The 21,853-nt window shown below is 44.5% G+C and overlaps 1 protein-coding gene and 1 long non-coding RNA gene across 2 annotated transcripts in view; one reads left to right on the top strand and one right to left on the bottom strand.

The window, feature by feature from the left end:
- Positions 1–21,853, top strand: part of RASGEF1C (RasGEF domain family member 1C) — a 74,759-nt gene that overhangs the window by 19,926 nt on the left and 32,980 nt on the right. The window lies entirely within an intron of this gene.
- On the bottom strand, positions 1,237–8,895 carry LOC121092615. Its single transcript, XR_005829351.1, has 3 exons — positions 8,739–8,895; positions 5,863–6,138; positions 1,237–1,474 (listed from the first exon to the last, which is right to left on the bottom strand). It is a non-coding gene; the product is annotated as an uncharacterized LOC121092615 (long non-coding RNA).

Here is a 21,853-nt window from a genome sequence, read left to right as displayed (position 1 = left end):
AATGTAGGAGTAGGGGTCTCTGTGGGTCCCGAACATGTTTGCCTGCAGAAGAGTCAGGGATAATAACTTTACCAGAGAGAATATGACTAAAGGGCTGCAGAAAATACTGCAGCTTGCTTTCTCTCTGCTGGCAGTACCAGTGCAATGGGTAAGAGATATTTTCAGTTGGGTAACTGAGTACTGCTCTAGGACGGTGTGGGCACAGGAGGTGGAATTTTCTGCAGTACGCAACAGTGAGCTACTGTGGCTGGCACCTGCTGGCGTGAGCCTGCTGCCCCCATACAGACAGTCCATATACCTTCAGCACCGCACCGTGAGTGCACACTGGGTAGGTGAGTCCTCTTGCCTCTCTCACATGTGCTCTTCACGTTGCTCTTCCTTCCAAATTACAAAATACATGGAGGATTTCAGGGAGTGGGGAGGGATTTGGTGTGAAGAAGGGCACTCCTCTGTGCTTGGCAGGACTTCGTCCAGGCTTACAGCTGTACAGAGGGAGGCCAAATGTGCCCCGTTTTGAGTGTGCCTCTTGGCACAGCTGTGGGAAAGTATCACACAGATTGCCAGCAGCGTGCTGTGATTTTTATGTGTGCATCTCTGCATGCACTGGTTCTGCTGTATTATTCTGCAAACCTGCCTCTGTCTGCTGGCTAGCCCCATAAACCCACAAGTTTGTCTCCTCCCCCACATGTGCTGGATGCCACTTGCTCACCAAGAGCGTGGCTTGAAGGTTTGATCCTGCCCATGAACTGATGCCAAAAGGGACAGTCTCTTTCTTCTTTTGGAGCTGTGCATCTCCTCGCTCTCCTTTGCCTCAGGTTTGCAGGTTGTGTGGCTGACAAGGAGCAGACTCCCTGGTCTCATCCTGTGGGCAATGTTTGGTTTTAATAAGGGGCAGAGAAGTACTTGGAGGGTTTTTTACCTCTTGGTGTGTTAATTTTCTGCTAGATCATCAGGTTGAATAGACTTACTCAGCTCGTCTACCAGTTGCTGTGCCTGTTGCAAGGAAGGCAACAGGCAGTGGTAGGAGAGTGGGATCTCACCTTTGTGCCACATATGGTCACACCAGATCATGTTTAACATCCAACTGCTGTCTTATGTACTTACTGCTTACCTTGGATGTGCCTGCATGTAGAAACTTCTGGGCTTTTATATGATTATTGTTGGGTTTTGAGTTTCAAAATAGAGCCACAAATAGCGGTTTGGCTTTAAAAAGCTAAAATGTTGTGTGCATGAAGTCATTAATTTATTGTCAAACTGATGCTGATTGGGGGTAAGTGAGAATCAGATGATGGGATCCAAATACTTGCACGCTTCCAGAGACCTCAGTTACCAAGTTGGAGATTAGGTCCAAATGTTGGTGGTGATCCTTCCCAAAATGCCTCCTCCCAAAGGGTGTAACAACCCCCTGCCCATCTTTGGATACTCAGCTCAGGTTCTTGAGTTTAGTTGTTGTCACAGGTCATTCTGTGCTGTCCTGCAGAAGGAAGGAGAGCCAAAGCTGAAGGTATTTCAAATTGCCAAAGCCCTCTGTATTTTGTGTATTTGAAATCTAGCTGGGGAGGAGAGCTTGTTCTACTCCACATTACTGTTACTTTAAGGTGTTGTTTTGGGGGGGTTGGAGGGTTTTCTTGCTTTGTTTTTAATCTTCACAATAGCTGTTTATATGATATGGAAAACCCAGTCCAGGAGTCTCGCTGCTCAGAAAAACTAAAGCAATATTTGAAACCTGTTCAGTTGGGTCCACTTTTTGAACTTCGTTCAGATTCCTCATTTGGGACCCCAAAACATGTATGAGAAAGCCAAGGTACACAAGTAATTGATGTCTCCAAGACACCAGTCTGTCTCGTAGCATGTCTTGGATGTTGCCTGTTGATTTATAAGAATAAGCATGGTAACACTATAGTGTTTATTAGCAAGATGGTGATTTCCTTATCACAGCCTCTCTGCAGGTTTTAGGCACCAGTTCAACACACAGCACTATGTGAGCAACCCCGTCTCTGCTGGATGGGACATTTCTATGTTTACTTAATTTTGAGCACGAGTAGCCTTATTAGCTGTTACATTTTGAAGCGCACTCTTAAATGATTTACTGACCTGGGGCCCACATGCAGATGTGAGTATTAAAAATGAACGTTAGGTATCCAATCCAGATTGTGAAGCTGAAATACTTTTTTCAAGGCAGTCTTGGGGATTTAAACAAACACTTCTATTAAGATTAATGGAAGATACATGCCTTAACTCCCGTAGACTGAAAAATATCAATCAAGTGTTATAGTATGAAGCCCTAAATGCTTGATGTCTTTGCATTGCAATCCTGTGTTCTTAGCTCTGTGGACCTTGTAACATTTCCTGGTCACTGTTTTGCATCAGGGCCATAACTGTCCTTACTGCTTTCTGTTGCTGGCCCCTGCAATTTTTTTCTTTAGTTTCATGGTACTTAGAACTAGGAACTGTGATTTAAAACTGATTCACAATGGTACAGCATCAGTTTCTATTCTTATTTCTACTTAGCCTGTGTTGCAAGGGGAGATGAACATTTACAGCCTTTAAATTTGTAAAAGAAGCACTTGAAACACCTGACAGCATTAAGTGTAAGCACTCAGAATCCCAGAGGGAATACAAAGTTGATAGATTTCTGCATGTGTTTTTAAATCTGGAGGTTTTAGCATCAGTCTTCTCATCAGTGGGAAGCCTGTTTCATTGCTGTGGAGCATTTGATGCTGGCGACCTGGCACATGCAGCTTTACAACCTCTTGTATATGCATCAACCAGACACGTGTTTTGGGAGACTGGATCAGTCCTGCTGTGTTCTAGCACTTGCCACAGTTGAACGGCATTCCTCCCTGCCTTCTGGAAAGTACTTACAGTTGTTCCCAGCTTCTTGCTTTTCATGATGCCCTACCTTCTCTTTAGTGGTGCTCCAGGGATCCCAGAGAGTGGGATTTCCATGTTCTCTCTGTAGAACTGTTCTGGCTTTTTTTGGAGGTAAACCCATGTTTTCCTTCAACTCTGCCTTTTGTTCATAGGCATTGGTGCTTGAGGCAGAACATTTCATTAAAGGTTTATGTAAAGCAGGGGCTGGTCTCTGAGGCAGGAGGATAAAGCTGTGCTCCAGAATGCTAATGTGGAGCTGGAGCAGTTTGAGATGTGCACAATGCAGGACCGGTTGGCACAACCCAAGGTTTCATCTGGGAGAGGGAAACTTGCACCATCTTTACCTTTGGCACCCTGTAACTTTGAGGTGCATTCACATTTCAGTTTGTGAGGAGACAGCACCACCCTGCAGGCAGGCCTTGCCAGGTGCCCCCAGCGTGCACGGGCTGGGAGGAGCGAAAGGGGTTTGGATCCTGGAGCTGGGATGGCAGTCAGCAGCCCAGCCTGGAGCCTGCCAGTACACTGAGCTGGTTGTTGGGAGAAAACCACAACCGTGTGATTTTCTCTCTGCCCTATCATTCCTTTTCTAGCTGGCATGAGCAGGACGTGGAGGTGAAGCTCAGCTTATGTTTCTTTCACTTGAGATCTCTCTGGTAACTTATGCAGTGGCTGAAATGTACGGAGAACGTGCCTTTTCTCTGTCCCTGGTTCTCCAGTGCTGTCCTGGTAGGGTGTCTGGAAATCCAGAGAGTATGTCAAACTTGGAGATGCTTTTGAAAATTCACAAGTGCAACTGAAAGCATTAGCGTGAGTAGCTTCATTGCATACCTGGCAGTTGGTGCAGCTGCAGTGCTACTGGAAATCTGACTTGTGGAAGAGCACTTGTGTTCGTACAGAGCTGTGAGCAGGGACTGACCCAGCCCCATCCACAGCAGCTTGTGCAGAGCCCAAGCAACCTCTATCTGACAGCACTAAGCAGAAATCTAACAGCATATGGAGCTTCCCCTGGGCTTCGCAGCTGCACACAGGAACCCACACGTACTTTTTCAAAATGGTGCTGTTTACTGTACGTGGCAGGCGCAGCTCCTGTTCCCCACTTTGCAGGCAAAGCTCCTTCCTGTAAGGATGCACCCAAAGCTCCCAGGGACTTGCTGTCCTTCAGACATGCATTTATGTGTTGCTGAGCTGTTTATTTGAATGTAAAGGCATGTCAGGAAATGGGGTTTGTATTCATGGAAATGTAATTATGTATGTTGTGTAAACTAACTAGTAAAAGTAATTCTGGAACTCAAAACAGGACAGGATTTGAATACTTATTAACCAAAACAATGGTAGTTGCAGTGTACCTTGGAATAAACACCTCTCTGACATATAGGAGAGGCTGTAAGTATTGTCCCATCCTCTCTTTTAGCTCTGGCAGCTGGAAATGACCATCCTGCAGACGCAGTGCAGTGTAGGAGGCTTTGGCAAATGTGGTCTTGAATTGTCTCTGCTGTATGGAGATCCTGTAAGGCACAGGATAAAAGACTGGAACAAGCTTGCCTACGCAGGCAGTACACTTCCAGCTAATCTCATGAAGATAGGATCTGTGCATTCCTTTGAAGTCATTCATGGAGAGCCACGATAATGTGGAAATCTCTTGGACTGTCTCCCTCTGCCCAGCAGCTCCAGCTGGGATCAGAGGCCAAACTGCTGCCTTGAATATGTGAGAGGGAAATGCTGCTGCAGGACTCTGGGCATGCAGAAGATGGTGGGTGGCAAACCGCCCCTTGTCAAGGGATGAACAGGGTAGGGTGTGATTTGCAAGCTGAAATAATCAGCCAGAGCAGTGTAACAACGTGAGTGCGAAATCCTGAATCAGAGAACCCAAAGACAGTGTGTGTTGCAAATGCATCTTGTGGTGTGAGCTCTCAGTTTGCATCAGCTGTACAAAGCAATTGTGCTGCTTGTCACTAAGGCGTCAGATCCCAGGACTGAATTGGTTTCACTAATTTCACTGTGTACCTGAATAGAGCAGACTGTGACTATCTCATGTGCAGTTTTTTTTAAGGTAAGGCTCTCCACAAATTGGAAAGTCCAAGTTCTAGTCCTCTTAACATCAGTCATCTGCATGGAGGATGCCAGCCATGTGTGTGTGTTTTAACAAGCACATACCTGGAGAAACACCTTCAGCTGATTATTTTTTTTTTTTTTTTTGCTCTGTTTGCCACAGACAGGTAATGCCAAACTGATGGCTTTTATGAGAGAAAGTTCTGAGAAATTTTGAATTATTCTAGTGCAAGTCAATTTGGTTGCTACGTGAGTAGAGCTATAGAAAAAGATTGGCCAATGATTTTATCCTGAGCAAAGAATAATTCTCTAGTTCTCCTAAATGGTGGAATAGAGAAAGTCAAAATCTGTTTCTGCGTTTTTGTGGTCTCTGTATTTGGCAAGTGCAATTGATGTAGGACAGCTAAATGTCACTTGGCTTATCTGCTGTGTCTTCAGCAACGAGTGCAGGCAACCATCAGCTTCCAGTTGCTTTCAGCAACTCTGCAAAGAAGCACTGGAAGTGGCTTTGCTGATGCTAGGCAATGTCAGATCTAGAAATAACAGGTTGGCAGTGATAAGTTGTTGTTTCCCAGCAGCTTTGGAGGACAGGGTATACTTGAAATAAATCTATCAGGTAGGGTTTCAAATTGGCCAGGTCTGTAAGCAACAGTTTATTGAGCTTATTTATAACGTTGCACCTAGGAAATGAAATGGAGAAATGTCAAGTGCTTTCAACACCAGCCAACACAATTTAATGCCCCCTCCCCCTTGCTTGGAAGCTCGGTCTTGGCTTCACGCCGGAGGCATATTATTGTAATAAAACACATTCACATTCTAGGTGGTAAATGGAATTTACCCGATAATTAAAACTACAAATAAAATAAATTCATTTATCATCATCTTCATTCCCAGCATAGCTTACATTCTTAGCACTATATATGGTATAAAAATGTGCACCTTGGGCTTTTTAGCTGTTCATGGCGTAATGACCAAATCCATCTGTGTGAGTCTTGGGAATCGAAGCTGAAGCAAAACCACACAAAAGCCAGATCTGAGCAGTTCCCTTAAATGATGTTTCCACAGTCTCTTACCCTGTATTTGGACTTTGGCCCGGTCTGAAGCCTATCTTCTCTCTAGACTGCTGGCTGTTACCAAGACAGAACTGTTACAAAAGCAGAATAGCCTCAAGTTCCGTAGCTGAGTAACCATCTGTCTGCCCTCCTACACGGACACCTGAAGATGAGTTAATGTGGAAAAGAAAACAATTTTAAAAAAATTTTAAAGCCTCAAATGCATCTTTCTAGAATCTTGAAAGTTTCCAGCATTTTTTTCATGTGTTAGAAGGACAGAAACATTGTTAGGGGTAAAGTTTGCTTGTTATATGAAAATTACGGCGTTCAGTTTAGTAGAGTTGCTTCCTAATTGTGCAAATGGTATTCTTGATGTCTCTTATAATACGTGCACTGAACCTGGCACGTTGAACATGGGTCACGTGGACACGCACAAATGAGTATTAGTTGGATCCTGTCCTGAGGGCCAGCAGCCCTTCTGCAAACCTGGGGACAGGGACGAGTGACATGAGGTCTGCAGTGTGTTTTGCAAATTACGTCTCTTTGTACAGCCTTACTGGGTAAAGCCTTAGTAAGCAGTCACATAATCTGGTACGAATAGCACAATTGAGCACAGCAGTTTCTTTTCAGAGTAATAATGCTTGCTAATATTAGGATAAACTTACATAAAATAGAAAAATTAAAGACAACTTTGAAATAAATCCTCAAATGCAGCTAGACGGATCTTGGATTAAAAACCTCTTGTGTGCTGCTTTTATGAACAAACAACTTCATCCGTGATAGATTGTGTGCCCCGAGCGTACATAACAAGGCAATTAAGAGAAAGCAGAGTCAATGGAATAATATTGTATTATCTTTTTGTTTCACGTAAGTCCTGTTATCTCCTTTCCACTGCCAGTTTGCTGTAAATTGCACCTTGTCATTAATAGGATTATTGATAACTTTGCCAAACAGAGCTTCTGCAGAATTTACTGTTTGCTAAAATGCCTCCTTCATCATTAAAAACTGTCACTAATATGCTTTAAACATAAATCTTGTACAGCGCTAATGCTCCAGGTTGCAGCTAGCAGCAAGTAGAGCTCTGCAGATTGCTGAAGCTGGAAGAAGGGACACATGCGTGCTTTGGGCTGCAGCGTGGCAAGCTGCTTGATTTTTATTTTTTTTTTTTTCCAAGTCTGTAAACTCTTAAAAGTGAATTTGCCCTTCCCTCCTGGGGTGAATTCCACCCTGGATAAATCAGCTTGTGCCATGATCGAATATTCACCTGAAAACTCGTGTTTTCCTTGCTTTCACCCTCTCACCCTGCTTGTTTGGAGGCAGCAGCTGTAGTGCAGGTGGCCCCAGGTTGTGCTGCTGGTGGTGTTGGGGTCCTGCACCTTGGGAGGTGGCACTGTGGGTGGTTTGCACTGGCCTTGGCCGTATGGACATGGTGATATGCAGGTTCAAAGTCTGATGGCCTCTGGGTAACCAGCTGAAGGACATGGGTTCACATCCAGCAACAAAAAGCTGTTCATTGCCTGCCAGCAGGGCTGTCAGCAGTGCGGCTAGCACGTCACACGCTGTCCCTCAGCCTGGACTCGGGGTGGATGGCTGCAGGGCATGGGCTGGTTTTGCTCGTTTGGGGCTAAAAGACAGCACTGTGGCTGGAACTTTCTCCAGACTGCTTCGCTGAGTAGCGTTGTGTCCCTGAAGCCTGGGTTCGGTTTCAGCCCGCTGCTTCCTGGCCCTTTATCGCCAGCTCTGCGCAGTGCATCGTCTTGGTACCTGCAGAGTGGCTGTGCAGAGAAAAGGGCAGGCCACGCTGTGTTTTCTCCACCCTTAGAGAGCTTCTCGAATCTTCCCAGCACATTGTGGCCCCAGAAGTGCCAAGTGGGATTCCAGAGCAGGCCTTGATATGGAGGTGCCATTTCACACCAGTTTATTAGGAAGAGCTATGTTACAGGATTATCCCGGAGTACGTTGCTTCTGCTGGGCAATGTTTTATTGTTGACAGGAGGGTTTGGAGGAATAAAAATATATGATTCTCCTCTCTCTGGTGAGACCCAGAGATCATCCGTCACTGCTTTTTGAGTCCCACCTCCATCTCAAACCTGGATTGTTGTCTAGAGAGCATCAGACTCGTTCAGGTGATTGCGGCTGTTCCCTGTGTGCGCAGTGTCTGTGCAATATTCTCTAGTGCTCGGTCTAGCTCAAACTTAAATAACACAAAGGGATTTAATTCTATTTGTGAGACATGATTTATTGTTATTTGATGGAGCTGTGTGGTACCAATCTGGAGTTGTAACAAGATATGAGCAGACTTGCCTTGGTACCATCCTGACACTTCAGCTCAGTAACCGAATTCAGGCCAAGCAAGGACAGTGCAGAGCAATTCCCCGGGATTTTCGTGAGCAATGCGGTGATGTTCGGATGTCTTTGAAGTCTGGGGGCTACACAGTTAGAGCAGTGACCACTATGCGTTTTTGTGGCCCTTCTCTAGCTCGTGTAAAGCAGCGATTTGAGACAGCCTGCCTAGTCATTTAGAAGATGATTGTTCTCTCAAAGCAGCAGTTTGTCAGACTGTAATTTTAGAATTACATTATGTTTTGCTAGGACTTGGCAGAACTTCTCCTAGGCCTAGACTTTTAAAATAGTAGCCCAAGAAAGCTCATTCCTGGTGCAATTAAAAACAAAAACAAAAGGGAGAAGGAAGAGTGATTTGAAATGAACTGTTTGTTTGGGAGGTGTTTTTTTTTTTAAGAGAATGCAGTCTGAAACTCTTACCTTTGAAGATGTATTCCCACGCTGAGTCACATTCAGGGCTCATACAGGAAAGCCTGGCTGGCGTTCAGAGGTCGGTATGTGTTGACTCCTTTAGAAAGTGCGCAGCAGTGGTGTCTCGCAGAGGAGGGCTATAGGCATGCCCTGAGATAAATCGATTCCAAAGGTAGGCACTACCTCTTTGCTGCTTTAATTTTCCTCCCCCTGGGCTCGCTGTGCTGGTGTGATTACAACACATGCTGGGCTAGGGTCGCCATCTTTCCCTGGGTGACAAGGACAAATATTTTTGCCTTCAGAGAGACTGAAGTTTTCTCTATTGTGTGTCACTGCTGTCTGGGGAGCACGTAACGCCATGTCATCTGTGACAAACACAGCGTTAGAAATAAGTCTGCTATAGGTTAAGAGCCTCTATCTCGAGGTTATGTGGCTGTTATGCTACTAAATGTCACTTTAACTTACAGAGTCTCATTCCGGCCTTATTTCTCAGTGCTTCAGTTGGTGAGTGCGCGGTTTTGTTACTGCTACTCATGGAGTGCATAACTCAGCCTGAGTAAAGATGCCTATCTGAAATCATAATGTACAGCTACATTAAGCCCCATTAGTTAAGAGCTGAAGTGGTTACAATTAAGGGTAAAATGCATACTCCATTACTGTACCTGTCTCTTCTCTGTATGTGTTTAATTTTCTGAACAAAGGGTGGGGAATTAACAGACACCTCTTTGATACATTTGCTGCTGTTTTGAACCAGCCCAGGTCTGTGAGAGCAATTGTATTTTAATCAGCTCTGTGAGTCATCACAAAAAATGCCAGCTCAGGTTTGGTTGGCGAGTTCATATCGTTGTTGATGTGTGAGACATGGAGTAGAAAGAACACAACGTGGTATTTAGCTGCAAGACTGAGCTCAAGATGCTGACAATTTGAAAAAGCTCAGTTTTGACTTTGCATGCTAAACAAATTTACTGTAGGAAGAACACGTTTGCCACACAGTGATGTCATTTTCATAGAGTCACTCCACAGATAGTGCCCACGGATCAGCAGAAAGCTTGGTCTGAATACAAAGACCTCTTCACGATTCTTCCACGTCTCCTGGTTGGAAGAAAGCCAGTGCTGATGTGATAGTGAAATGCATGCAGATAGCAAATCTATTCATCCGGTAAAATTCCTGCCTGAACTCCCTTGCAAATCAAAAGTCTCATTGAACTGCCTAGAGAAGGTGAAAATTATCAAAGATTTGCTCATGTGAGAGCGAGAAGAAAAATCACAGGATACTAGAGAGGACGGAAGCATGGTGCTGGGCCAAAACCTTGCCTTGTGGGAGGGTCATTTGGAAACTGGAAGCTCCTGGAGGCTTTTGTAGAAATGGGCGTTGAGTAATGACAGACTGAGCATCCTAATAACCTCTTAACTCCGGCTTCTCATGGTGTGTGGTGTGGCAGTGAAGTGCAATGAAGAGCCAATGTAACATGAAAAGGGGTGGTTTAATGGTAGAGGATTTGGGAATTTCAGAATTGAGTTCCCACTGGGAAATGAGTCAGATCATAAAATGGACTACAGTCCTGGAAAGTCTAAATACTCAGTATGTTAATAAAAATTATAACCAAGGAATCAATTATATATTTATGAATGACAGGCACATGCTTAAAAATGCCCTGGACAATAAAGATTAATATTTGTCATTAATATGGTAAAAGAAACCTAATGGGCTAAATAACTTGATTTCCCACACATTTCTGGATTTGGCCAACGTGAAAGATTTCACTGGAATGATCACAAAATAGACTGAGATTATCTTGGCCAATATCTTTCTTCTTGACGAAACAGATTCTAATAATAAAATCTTGTGTTTGATTGCTTAGCCCAGTGAAATGTTTTCAGTAGTCCTTCCCTTTCACACTGTTTAATAGGCTGCAGCGATATTGCCAGCCGTTCCAGAGCAGGAAGGGAAGGAGAGTTTTGTGCTGGCCTTGGCAGGAAGGTCGGGACAGGGATCTGGCTGGAGGTGCGGTGGCACTTGCAGGGACTAGCTGGGGGAATTGTTAAATGTGCAGAGCAGGCGTGAGTGGGAGTACTGATGTGAATGAGGGAACCTGTACAAATATCTCTGTTTAGAAGATAATACTTGGAAAAAATGCTTATTAACAGTATGGGAGAAATTCAGATAAGGACAAACTTCTTGTATGTCCCTAAATGGCTCCTATGCCAGTATTGACAGGGACTCTTGGCCGTGCTGAGATACAGGGAGGCCTCCATGTGAGGTGACATGACTGCAGACATACTTTGCTTTTTGTGTTCTCGGAGTAGGTAAATAGCTGTTACAGCTTTGCCTTTTGGGCACTGCAGCTTCTCTGTAGTTTAATCTGTTAGAACTCTGAAAAACTTAAATACCCAGAGCTCTGTCTAAAGCTGAATTACGTTTTACCCTGTTCTTGCAGCATCATGTGGTTTTGAGCATTCTCTTCAGTTGTTCTTTTTTTTCTTCGCTGACCATTGAAAGGCACCCAATTCCACCCTGTTGTTTTAAAGCTTGAGTATTTCATTTTTGTGGATAATTTAAGCAAGGATCCTTGAAATTCCTAAAAAACCCACTTGTTTCTCTGAGTCCCACACGTGTCTGCTGAAAACGCTGTAAATGTCATAAGAAGTGATTTCACTGTACAGGCTGCCCAGAACAGACATATTGATGTAATTTAGCCTTCACTTGCCAAGTTGAGCATTAGGATTGTGTTTTCACATGCGAAGAAGCTATCAGCTTTACAGATAGCCATATTTTTATAAGCTGCATTTGGCTGTCACACCTTCCTCTGTAGTCTCTTGATATGCAAACAAGTCTCAGTTATATGTGCTCCTGGCCTATAAACTGATATCCCTGAAGAGTTCCTGATTATCCTTCCATTAACTTTTACTCTCCTCCATCTCCCTCAGGGAGGTAACCAGTAGTCTTTCCTTCATCATGGGTTTCCAGCTGCTTACCTCCCCGGTTCCCTTCTAAATAGATTCTTTCAGTAGTTTCGTACGTCACTAAGGAAATACAGACTGTGAAATTTCAGCGCCATCTAAAAGTACAGCAGGGACTACTGAAATGGGGAATTGAATATTTGAAATGCTAGGAAGGCATCCTGGTTCTTAAAGTGCCATCCCAAAGAGCAGAGTAACTATACACCGTGTCTCAAGAATGGTCTTGTAGTGCAGCCAGTAGAAGGGGCATTGCTTTTTGTATATGGTGTTCCACCTCCTCAGATGTATTACTGAAAACTTTCACAAAAGCTTGTGTGAGCCGTTTTTATTTTTTCTGGTCTAATTAGCATTGTTTACAAACCAACATTCAAACCTACGTCTGGGTTGCATCAAGTGCTGCACACTTCACTGCATTCCTCACTTTCACAGTTTTTCCTTTATGGAGTTCAGATTGTTTCTTAATCAGGCTCTCATACCCTGTGTCCATCATAGCTGCAGCTGGGGACATGCCAGCAAAGCATTTAGGGATGAAATCTTCATTTGTCCTGTGTCCATCCTTCTGCAAACTCCTGTGACAGTAAGTGTTTGTGTGAGCACGACCCGAGTCCTGTGCCCAAAGTTTGGGTCTGTGCAGGGTGTTTTGCACTGGGAACACATTCATGCAAGTTTTGGATGCACTGCTGTCTTGACCACTAATCTCTATTATTATTTAAATTCTAAGTAGTACTAAAATAGCCTTTGAGGGCTCTCTCTCCTATCATGTATTACTACTTATTTTGTATCCAGTTGACAGTGGGCTGTATGTTTCTTCTAGTTATCGCCTTAAATTGAGCATAAACCAGTGTTTGCTCATTCCTGTCAATATTCTTTGTTTGAAACAGGCTGCTGGCTCAGCTCCTTTAGAATTATTCAAACTGAAATGATTATTTAGCTGAATAAACATTTCAAGACAAGTTGCACATTTGTGGTTTTGGTATTAGCACTGTTATAAAATTTGCAAATAACCAGAGACTGAGTTTTTAAATGTGATGTCTAACCTTGTAGCCGTAAATATTTACGTGAGCAGTCAGTTTTAACTGGGGAGCAGAGGTGACTACCCTTATCCATGTGAAGCAGAAGTGTACTTTTTGTATAGTCACACTGACTTCAAGGGCATGTTGAGTTTGTGGCCGCTGAACAGAAATAAAATGGTTAGAATATGGCCCCAGCTACCTGGTGATGGCAGCCTAATTTGAGCATGTGATTCATCCAATTTCCCATGCAGAGTGGAAAGTCAAGGTTTTTCTTCAATTGCATATATATATCTACAGCCTTGAGAGATTACAGGTGACACTAGACTCTTCCTTTTGCAAATCCTGCGTATTTGCATATCTTTACATGCATAATTTTACCAGAAATTCCCCTATAGTGTTTAAAGTCCTATTGTGTATGTCTGTCTGGGCAGGTCTGGAGTCTTAGAAGATTGAGTGAGATATTTAGCCACGGGGTAACAGCTCTGGTGTACATTCAAATTTTATGTCAGGTAGTTTGTTATTATTAAAATGGTACAATTTCGTAACAATGGTAGTTGCTGCTTTAAAAACCTCACTGTTGCTCAAGTAATGCGCGAAACGAATGAATGAATGAATATAGCCTTTGATGTTGGGCTCTATCCATAGACAAAAGTTGGGATTTTCACTGTGTTCCTGTGTAGCATGTCCTTTTTCAAGCAGTGTGGAAGGGTGGTATATGTCCCCAGCTGGGCTGCCCATACGCTAAGCAAGCTGCTACCCTGCAGCCTTGGAGGCTGGGGGGAAGAAAAACAGTGTGTGTTGTTTGTGGCTTGTCAAAGCACCAGAATAATGAGTTAAAAAAGCTCTGTGCTTCCTGACGGGTCACATATCTTTCTGATCTATAGGATTTGCACCCTTGACACCATCTTTTGAGGAGCACTTCCAAAAAGTATGGAATGAATGTAGATTATGTGGGAAATATCTCAGCAGTGTGCTCACACAGCTCGAGTCAGCACAGTCTCCCACTGTTAACTGAACATGTCCTTTATGGAAATTGGCTTTGTAACCCACATTTCGACTGCTGGAGAGTTATGAGGTCAGCAAGTGCAGTTCAGAATTTAGCTCATTTTGTGTATATCTTGGACCATATTCACCCCTGGGTTTTATGCCACAAAAATCAATGGAATGATGCCAAGAAAAAAAAATCGTCCGCTAATATTTAAAGTCAACTCTTCAAACACGCATGTGTTTCACTGAGCTCCCTACCGTAGCTCTCGGAAGGCTTCTGCTTGCTGGTTCCTGAAGGTTGTAATTTTTATATGGGCTCTGAGAATAACTAACAATAGCAGGTTTTGGATGGCTATTAAATCTTGTGCTTCGGGGTATCAACTAGTCTCTAACTACTTGGGCGCAGAAAGAGGCAGCTGTAGTGAGCAAACTGTTGTATTTCAGCCCTCTGCAGTGCTCTTGTCCCTTTCTATGATCGTCTGATGGCAGCCAGCGTGAGAGGCAGGCGGGTGAGCTGGCTGGACCACGGGCAATTCCCATGTTTCTCCAAGAGCAGATTGTTGATCCTGAAACCAGAGCGTCACCTTGCTGGTGCTTTGATAGGGAGCAAAGAACTAATGTCTGCAGTCCCTTTTAATGACAGACTTTTAGCAGTGATCACAGAATTGTCTTGCAGAGTTAATTTTGGCTAATGAGCGATTAGTCAGCTCCGTGGTGACTCCCCCCTGCCTCTCGCCTGCTGGGGAAGAGGTGGTCAGGGCTGAGTGTGGTGCTTCCCTGGGGTGTGGGAGCCTGAGCAGGACCCACGTGGGCCCAGCACCCCCACCTGCTGTGGTGCTTGGGCTGCAGCTAAAATTTCCTCTTTCTGAAGTTGAGGGATTTATTTTCCAGCTACAGACTTGCTGTGTTATCCTAAATGTCATCCTAAATGTCAGCAGAGTCTCCTCTTTTCCTCCTTTTTTTTTTTTTTTTTAAAAGTGCTTGATGCAGCCAGAGAAAATCTGTCAGCGGAAGACTCCTTGCCTCTCCAAAGGAAAGTTGAACTTGCGTGGGTTGAGCGTATTCTAGCGTGAATGTGTTTAAATTTGGGGATGGCTACAGAAGATGATGATGCTTTCTCGCCTCCGTGAAGCGCAGGGCTGCTGAGCACCCAAGCGCTGGCGTGTGCCCGGCAGCCTCGCATCACGCCGCAGTAGCGGATGGTGGGACTGGGAGCAGGTGCAGATGGTGCTCCAGAAGGGGAAATCCAGAAGCTCACGAGCTCATTTCTTTTAGGGAGATGTGTCCATATGCCATTCATAGAGCACAAGAGCCTGCTTGTCAGTCTGGAGCACTCCAGGGATGCTAGGATGAAATAACCCAAACCTATACCTAGGACCGGAGCCTGATGCTGGCTGCACCAGTGTAGCCCCTGTGCTCTGTCCACCTTCCCTGGTAGGGGGGGGAGGTCCTGTGTTCAAGTGCCATCATCAGTGCATCGTGAGCCCAGGGCCGAGGGGATATTTGGGAGGAGTTAGCTAGGAAGCGTGCATGGCTGGATTCATCAGACAGGCTCAGCTCTGACCTCTTGGTTTTCCAGTCTTGCAATCCTGTGCACAGCTCTTAAAGGCGAGCTTAGGATGGGGGGGGATGAGCATCATGAACCGGGTGCTTGGGTGTCTGTCCCCACGGCTGGGCAGTGCACACCAAAGCCCAGAGGTGTTGCCGCAAAGGATGCCTTGCAGTTGGACATAAATCTCAGGGAGGCTTGCAAACCATGGCAATTAGGAGCAAAAAAATCCAAGAAAATTTGTGCTGATCTGGTAACTGAGCATTGCTCAAAAACAGCGTAATTAACACTGGTGATAAATTGACATTGGTGACAGTCGGAGCTCTGGTGCTGTTCTTCGGAAGGCATTGATATATTCTGAGATGAAGATTATACCCTCTTCCATTTAATAGTCCAGCAAATTTGAGAAGAAAAGTCAAATGAAATGTTGTCCCACTGGAGCAGCGATGAGCAAGTTACTTGAATTGCTGTGTTTGCATATTGGGGGGGTGGGGTGGTGGTGGTGTGTGCACTCATAGGAAAATGTGTGTGCCTCTATGTAACTGCGTATACATATGTAACACGTGAAATACATCGTTATGCATTCATATGCGTGTGTGGAGACTGTCTGAGGTTGCATGTGTACATATAAAAATAATGATTTATAGGTTTTTAAATCTCCCTGACAGACTCCAGGAGACCAATTTCTGAATGTATGTCAAGGTTTTTGACTAAGAGACAGGTAGCAGTAGGTGCTAATAAATGAAGGAACTGAGAGTAAAATGTTGTGACATGCACCTCTCTGAACAACCTGCGGAGCGCTGGCAGAATCATCAAACCGAGCTGAGAGTAATCAGCAGGGACTGATAAAGCTGCTCTTGTAATTATTTGTTTGATATACAGCTTTCCTTCTTCCTTCTGCATAAATAGCAGAATTGCTTTACTTAGTGTGGGAGGTTTTTTATTCCTGTCAGGGCTTGTTCTCACCAAGATGTCATGAGAGGAGGACTGAGATCTGCATTTCTGTTTTATTTACGGGCTTTCCATTGTAATTCTGACAGCATGCGGTGGAGACAGCATTCATTTAGATGGGGAGAGGCGTCCTTGCTCAAGCAAAGCTGTCGGTGTTGCTGGGGCCAGACTCTGCCATGCTGCTTTTAAGCTGCTCTGATTCCTCCAGGTTTGGCTTCGAAGAAGCAGTTCCTGAGAGGCGGTGGCTGCTGAGGTCTGAAGGCAGTCACGATGTCATGCCCATGTATTTAGATATGAAATAAAATTCCCACTGCAGCATTCTCATTTATAAGTGTGAGTTCGATGCCGCAGCCCAGACTGCCCTACAAAACCGTACAGCCCTTCAGATTGACAACTGTTAGTTATCCTTAAATAACTTCCTCTCCTCACCACTTCTGCCGAAGCAAGAAAATCCAGGCATTGACTGATTTCCAGGCAGTCACAGTGGTGGCCCGTCCGCGACAACTGAACTGAGCCAAAAGGCTCCTGTTGATGTCAGTGGTTTCTGGGAACACTGCCTGCATGGTTTTGTTCCGGGATTTCCCTCTCTGTCCATGCCTGGTTGAGATCCGACTTCACTTGGGGAAAATTTTGTGATTCTCTGTTTAACAAAAGGTGCAGTAATTCATTCCCACTCTTAAGCACTCTCATTTTCCTCCTTCTATTTTTTTCTATGTATCCTTTTTCTTTCCTTAAGGAAAAGGAAATCCTTTTTCTTAAGGAAAGATGAAGGATAAATTTTGCTCAAAAAAAAAAAAAAAAATCCTATGCACCAGAATGTTTTTTATATTGTCTAAGGCTTTTACCAGGAACTCGGGAGGAAGGGGAGGCACAAGGGGAGAGGCACATTAGAGCAGAAAATAGATTTTCTAGCCTAAAGTGAGAGAAATCCAGACTGCTGCTTTAGCATACATTTGAATACTGTCAAGGGCATCTGGAATATATCGGTAGGCGTTCTCCTCCTAATAATACTAAAAATTGGATAATGATGAGGCACAGATATGCTACTGGCCCCATAGTTCACGTGCAATATTGGGAAAGGATCCGAGACATCAGAGGCTGTGTTCAGTCTTATGCCAGGGTTGATGCCAAATTGCTTTTACTCAGGAGAAATACCTCAGACTTGAACCAGAGAAATCGTTCCGAAACTAAGAAAAAAAAAAAAAAAAAAAAAGCAGCTTTACACTCATTGCAGTTTTATGGGGGGCTGTTCCTGAGCAATTGCGGTGCATCCTTTCAATGCTTTCCGATTCCAGGTAATGATGGCATTTTAAGATAAATAATGCTTTTGCAGCACAGCTTGTTTTTGAAGGGCTTTTATTATTGCTGATGTTACATGAGAAAGAAAGTTATTAAAAAAAATGTGGCACTAACAAATTGAAGCCTCCAGGGAACTGTTGTCTGAATGGGATTTTGATTGGAGTTCAATTTAATTGGCCATAAATCTTCTCATTTCTGATTTACATTCTACTTCAGTCCAGTCTACCAAATTCATGATAATCAGCTTTTCATTTTTCTCTATTGAAAAAATACTCTGACATGAGCATAAACAGAAATATTCCTTCAGCAAGGTGACCTTGTTCTTGCTTGTACCATGCTGGTAATTGATTTAATGCCTCCTTACCTATAAATTGGGTCTCTTTCTGAGGCATGTCCATCAGATTTCGAGGTAATTGGTTAGTGTAGTTGTTTTTTTCACTGTAGTATTTTGACTGCCAGATATTTCTCATAAACCTCTAGTACAAGAGTAGCTGTGATCATTCTTACTGACATGATGGAAAAAATTCAGCTGGTAGATGTAGGCATGCCTGTCCTGTTGGCTGCCTGTGAATGCAGCTGTGTGCGTAGCTTGGAGAATAAAGGCTTTTGTTCTAGCCCGGAGTCAATATTTGAGAGTAGAGCTGTGTAATTTCTTTGGTGTTTGAGTTGAAGCTTTTTTCTGTCACATTGCAATGTACGCTGCAGGTGCCACATGCCCCAGGCCCTTCTGGTGTGGAGGTCTGCTGCAAAGGAATCATTTTTGTGGCTGCTGTGAACATCAGCCTTTGCTCTGTGACTCGCCCAAGGGCTAGCAGGGAGAGGATGGAGACCTGAGAGCTGCTCTGCATGTTCTGGGGCAATGTAGATGCTGGGCCCGTTTGCTGGTCAGAATATTTGGAATTGTTCTTTTGAATTAGAATGCTTTCTTATGGAGAAGCTGGAAGCCCATCAAGAATTGCTTAGTGTGTGAGTGAGTTTGTAGCGCCTTTTACAGAGGTCACTTTGGTTTCAGTTTTCCCTTGAAAAACTGGATGAAGAGGGTTTGTGCTCTAGGTGCTTCCCCGGTTTCCCATGGGAGTTGCAGCTTAGCTGCTCCTGTAGCCTGTTCCCCCTCAGTCGGAGCTTCCTAGTGCATCCCCATCCCTACCTTGTGCTGGGGGCTGGGGCTGTGCCACGCGCTGCCCCTCCTCCCCAGGACTGGCGGTGGGCAGCAGCATCCACTGCAGCTGCAGGCTCCAGCAACTGCCAGGGCAGGTCAGAGCACTTCAGTTCGGGCCAAAACAGATGTAGAGAAAACTTTTTCTTTCCTTGAAAGAAATTTTACAGAAGAAAAAGAAAAAAGTTTTCCAGGCACGCTGAGGCTCCTGGCCTGCATCCCTCCCCTGCTCTGGAGTGCCGTGCGCCACAACGCATTGTAGAACCGTCCTCTTGCTCCCCGCTGCTCTGCTCATCTTTCCCTTACTTTGCCCAAGGTTGCTTTTTGTGATTGCTGATTTAGATTCATCAGGAGTTTTCCTTCCCCTCCTGATCTGCAACGCCCAAAGGAGGCTCCACAGGAGAGGGCTGGGGGGTGAATTCTTTAGGGAAGTGATTTGGGAGGAGAGATGAGTAAGAGGTGAGAACCAGGTGGGATCAAAGGAAATACAATTATTGTCTAATTCTGATTAGATACCCAAACCCCTTAAATTCACTTGCTGCTCTTGCAATCCTGTTCATGGGAATTTCAGTGAAGTGCCTCAGCTGCTGCAAGGAATGGGTAGCAATGGAAGGGAGCCAGCCCATATTGAGATATAATCGTTGTTATTGAGTTTGGAGAATATTGCAGTTAAAGTGTTTTTTTCCCCACTTTTCGTATCCTGTGGTTCTTTTCACTTGTGATTCTTTTGTGTTTCTAAGTTGTACAGCTTCATTATATTGCTCATGTAACCATTTCCAACAGTACTGGGATTGACAGGTTGAGTTTTCTGCAATCTCACAACTTCATGGACTGTAAATTAAATGTTTTATGGCCTGGTGAAAAGAAACTTACATCTGCTACCGGTTTCCGAATTAAATCAGCATCAAATACATTGAGTTTGTTAATGCCAGGTACTCTTGCTGAAAAAAAAAGTTTATAACCATGGCCTTGACAACTGGAAGCAATTACTTTGCAGTGGTTTTCCTTTTGTTTTCTGAAACATCAGAATTCTTTTGATCCTTTTTCCTCTACTTCCCTCCCTACAAAAGAAGTAGAGAAAAATCTGAATTTTAACTCATTATTATCTTCTGAATTTTTATTTTTTTGTCTGCAAAGATGAATAGCTGGAAAATTACTCAAAGTAATGTAGAGAAAAATGAGTATCTGTTGCTGAAGTTTCTGCCGAGCCTGCCAGTATTTAGGCCTGTAGGACAGCGGCGGGCAGGTACGGAGGCAGGTGAGACCCAGCTGTGTCTTGTGCTGTCCTGGCTGAGAGCTTGGAGCAGGGCTTGTTCCCCAGGGGATGGGGCAGAAAGTGAGGGCTTCATGGGGAACAGCTGAAGAACTTGTGCCGTGTCCTGACCCGCAGGAAGCGTGTAGCAGAGATGAGAAGCATCATTGATAGAAAAGTCTCCATGTCACATAACGCGTCTGTGAACAGCTAAACCCTTCTGGCTCCAGGTGGTGTGCTCAGGCTGTCTCTGAAGTTGTTAACGGGAGAGAGTTTGAAACTGGCCGTCACTGTGCAGCCTGCTCCACTGCACGATTGTTTCTGCTCCTTCAGTCGTTACCTACTTGAGCCTTGGTTTAGGAGTCAAAGTCTTTTCCAAGCCACCTAGGTGGTAACTGGTCAGAGCTTGGACGCCAAAGCCTAATGAATAGGAGTGGGAGTTGGTTCCTCTCCCACTTGTGGCATTAAGTAGATCACCTTTGGCTCCAGTTTCCTATCCCACTGTTTGTTCATCACCATAGTGACTTCTGTTTGGGGCAGGATTCACCTGGATGTGAATTAGAGCAAACAGCACCTCGGTTTTGGTGTCATTGCAACTAAACATAGAGGGAGAAGAGATCTGTACGTCTGCTCTGAGCTGCAGCCCGGTGCAGCCCATTAGATCATCTGGGCCATCCCTCGGTTCCTGATGCTTTTGGAGCAGAGGAAATACTTCAGCAAAGTTCTTCTAGTTTCAAATAGAGAGATTGGTGGTGGTTGGATAATGGGTTTGATTACAAATGCTGGCCAAGAATTCTCCAATACGTTTTTCCAAAATGTTTTAGTGAACCATCTGCACTTTCTTGAGCTCTAGTTTTGGTGAAAGTTTGAACAGTAAAGACTTTTGCAGGATTGGGATGGGAGACATCTCCAATCTCTGTTCCCTGACGGGAGTAAGAACCAGTCCGACTCACTCTAGATTAGGTATATTTGTTACAGTTTGTGCCTTGCCAACTTTTGCTTGACCCTGAGTCTCCCGTAGCCTTGATTTATCCCCTGCTCCTGCTCACTGAGCACTGACTTGCACACCCTGAGTTCTTGTAAGGAGGAGCCCACGGTCGTAGTCAGGATAGTGAGTGAAACTGGATCCTCCCATATGGCATGGATGGACACCCCAGCCTCCACACCTTTCCTTACCATCCACTCTAGCTCCTGTAATTCTGGTGGGAGATTGTCAAAAGCTTGTGCCTTTCATCCCTGAAGTGGGAAGGGTTTTATTTATTTTGTTAATCTGAAAGTTAAGTGGGTGGGAAGATAAGTCTGCAGCCCAGCTCCATTCATCACGTGGTAGCAGCTCTTGTTTCCCCTTGAGAGAGGCAGAGCAGATGGAAGGCAGAGATGAAATGAAGATCCAAAGTAAACAGTGTGATTAAGTTTTTGATAAAGGATAAAACACTTATCACATCAAAGCCGCTGAAAATCACATTAAATATTTCCTGAACATTTCATGTCCACGTAGGCACTAACTGTACTTGCCATGGGTACATTTGTGACAGCAGGCAGTGGACTTGGGGAAAGCTGGTGGGGTTTTTACCTTCATGGCTCTGCTGCAGGTCACCGGGCTGGCACCAGGGAGGCAGAGCTGGCAGCCTGTTAGCCACCCTCTAGCACATTGCACCTCTCTTGCTGCAGATTGATGGGCCCATATTACACTCATCAGTAGGCAGTCCTGTCTGTAAGCCATGCCCTGCTCTGTTTTCCAGGTTTGGGGCACTGGTTTTCCAGGGGGTTTAAGGCACTTGTGGATGTAGAGTTTGTGGGCAGCTTTTCTCCCGAGCATTGGTGATCCTTTGGTTCTGTGCTTTGGATCAGTGAATCAAGTTCTTAAATATTTTTGTGTAAGCAGTATCTTTTGTAGTGAGAAGCGTCTGTGGATTATCTGTTTTCATCACTGTGTTGGAATATTGAGCTGCCCTG

The sequence above is a fragment of the Falco naumanni genome, chromosome 8, assembly GCF_017639655.2.
Source record: "Falco naumanni isolate bFalNau1 chromosome 8, bFalNau1.pat, whole genome shotgun sequence".
Classification (NCBI taxonomy): domain Eukaryota; kingdom Metazoa; phylum Chordata; class Aves; order Falconiformes; family Falconidae; genus Falco; species Falco naumanni.
The sequence above is the reverse complement of the archived record's forward strand: the minus strand, read 5'-3'. Positions and strand labels throughout refer to the sequence as shown.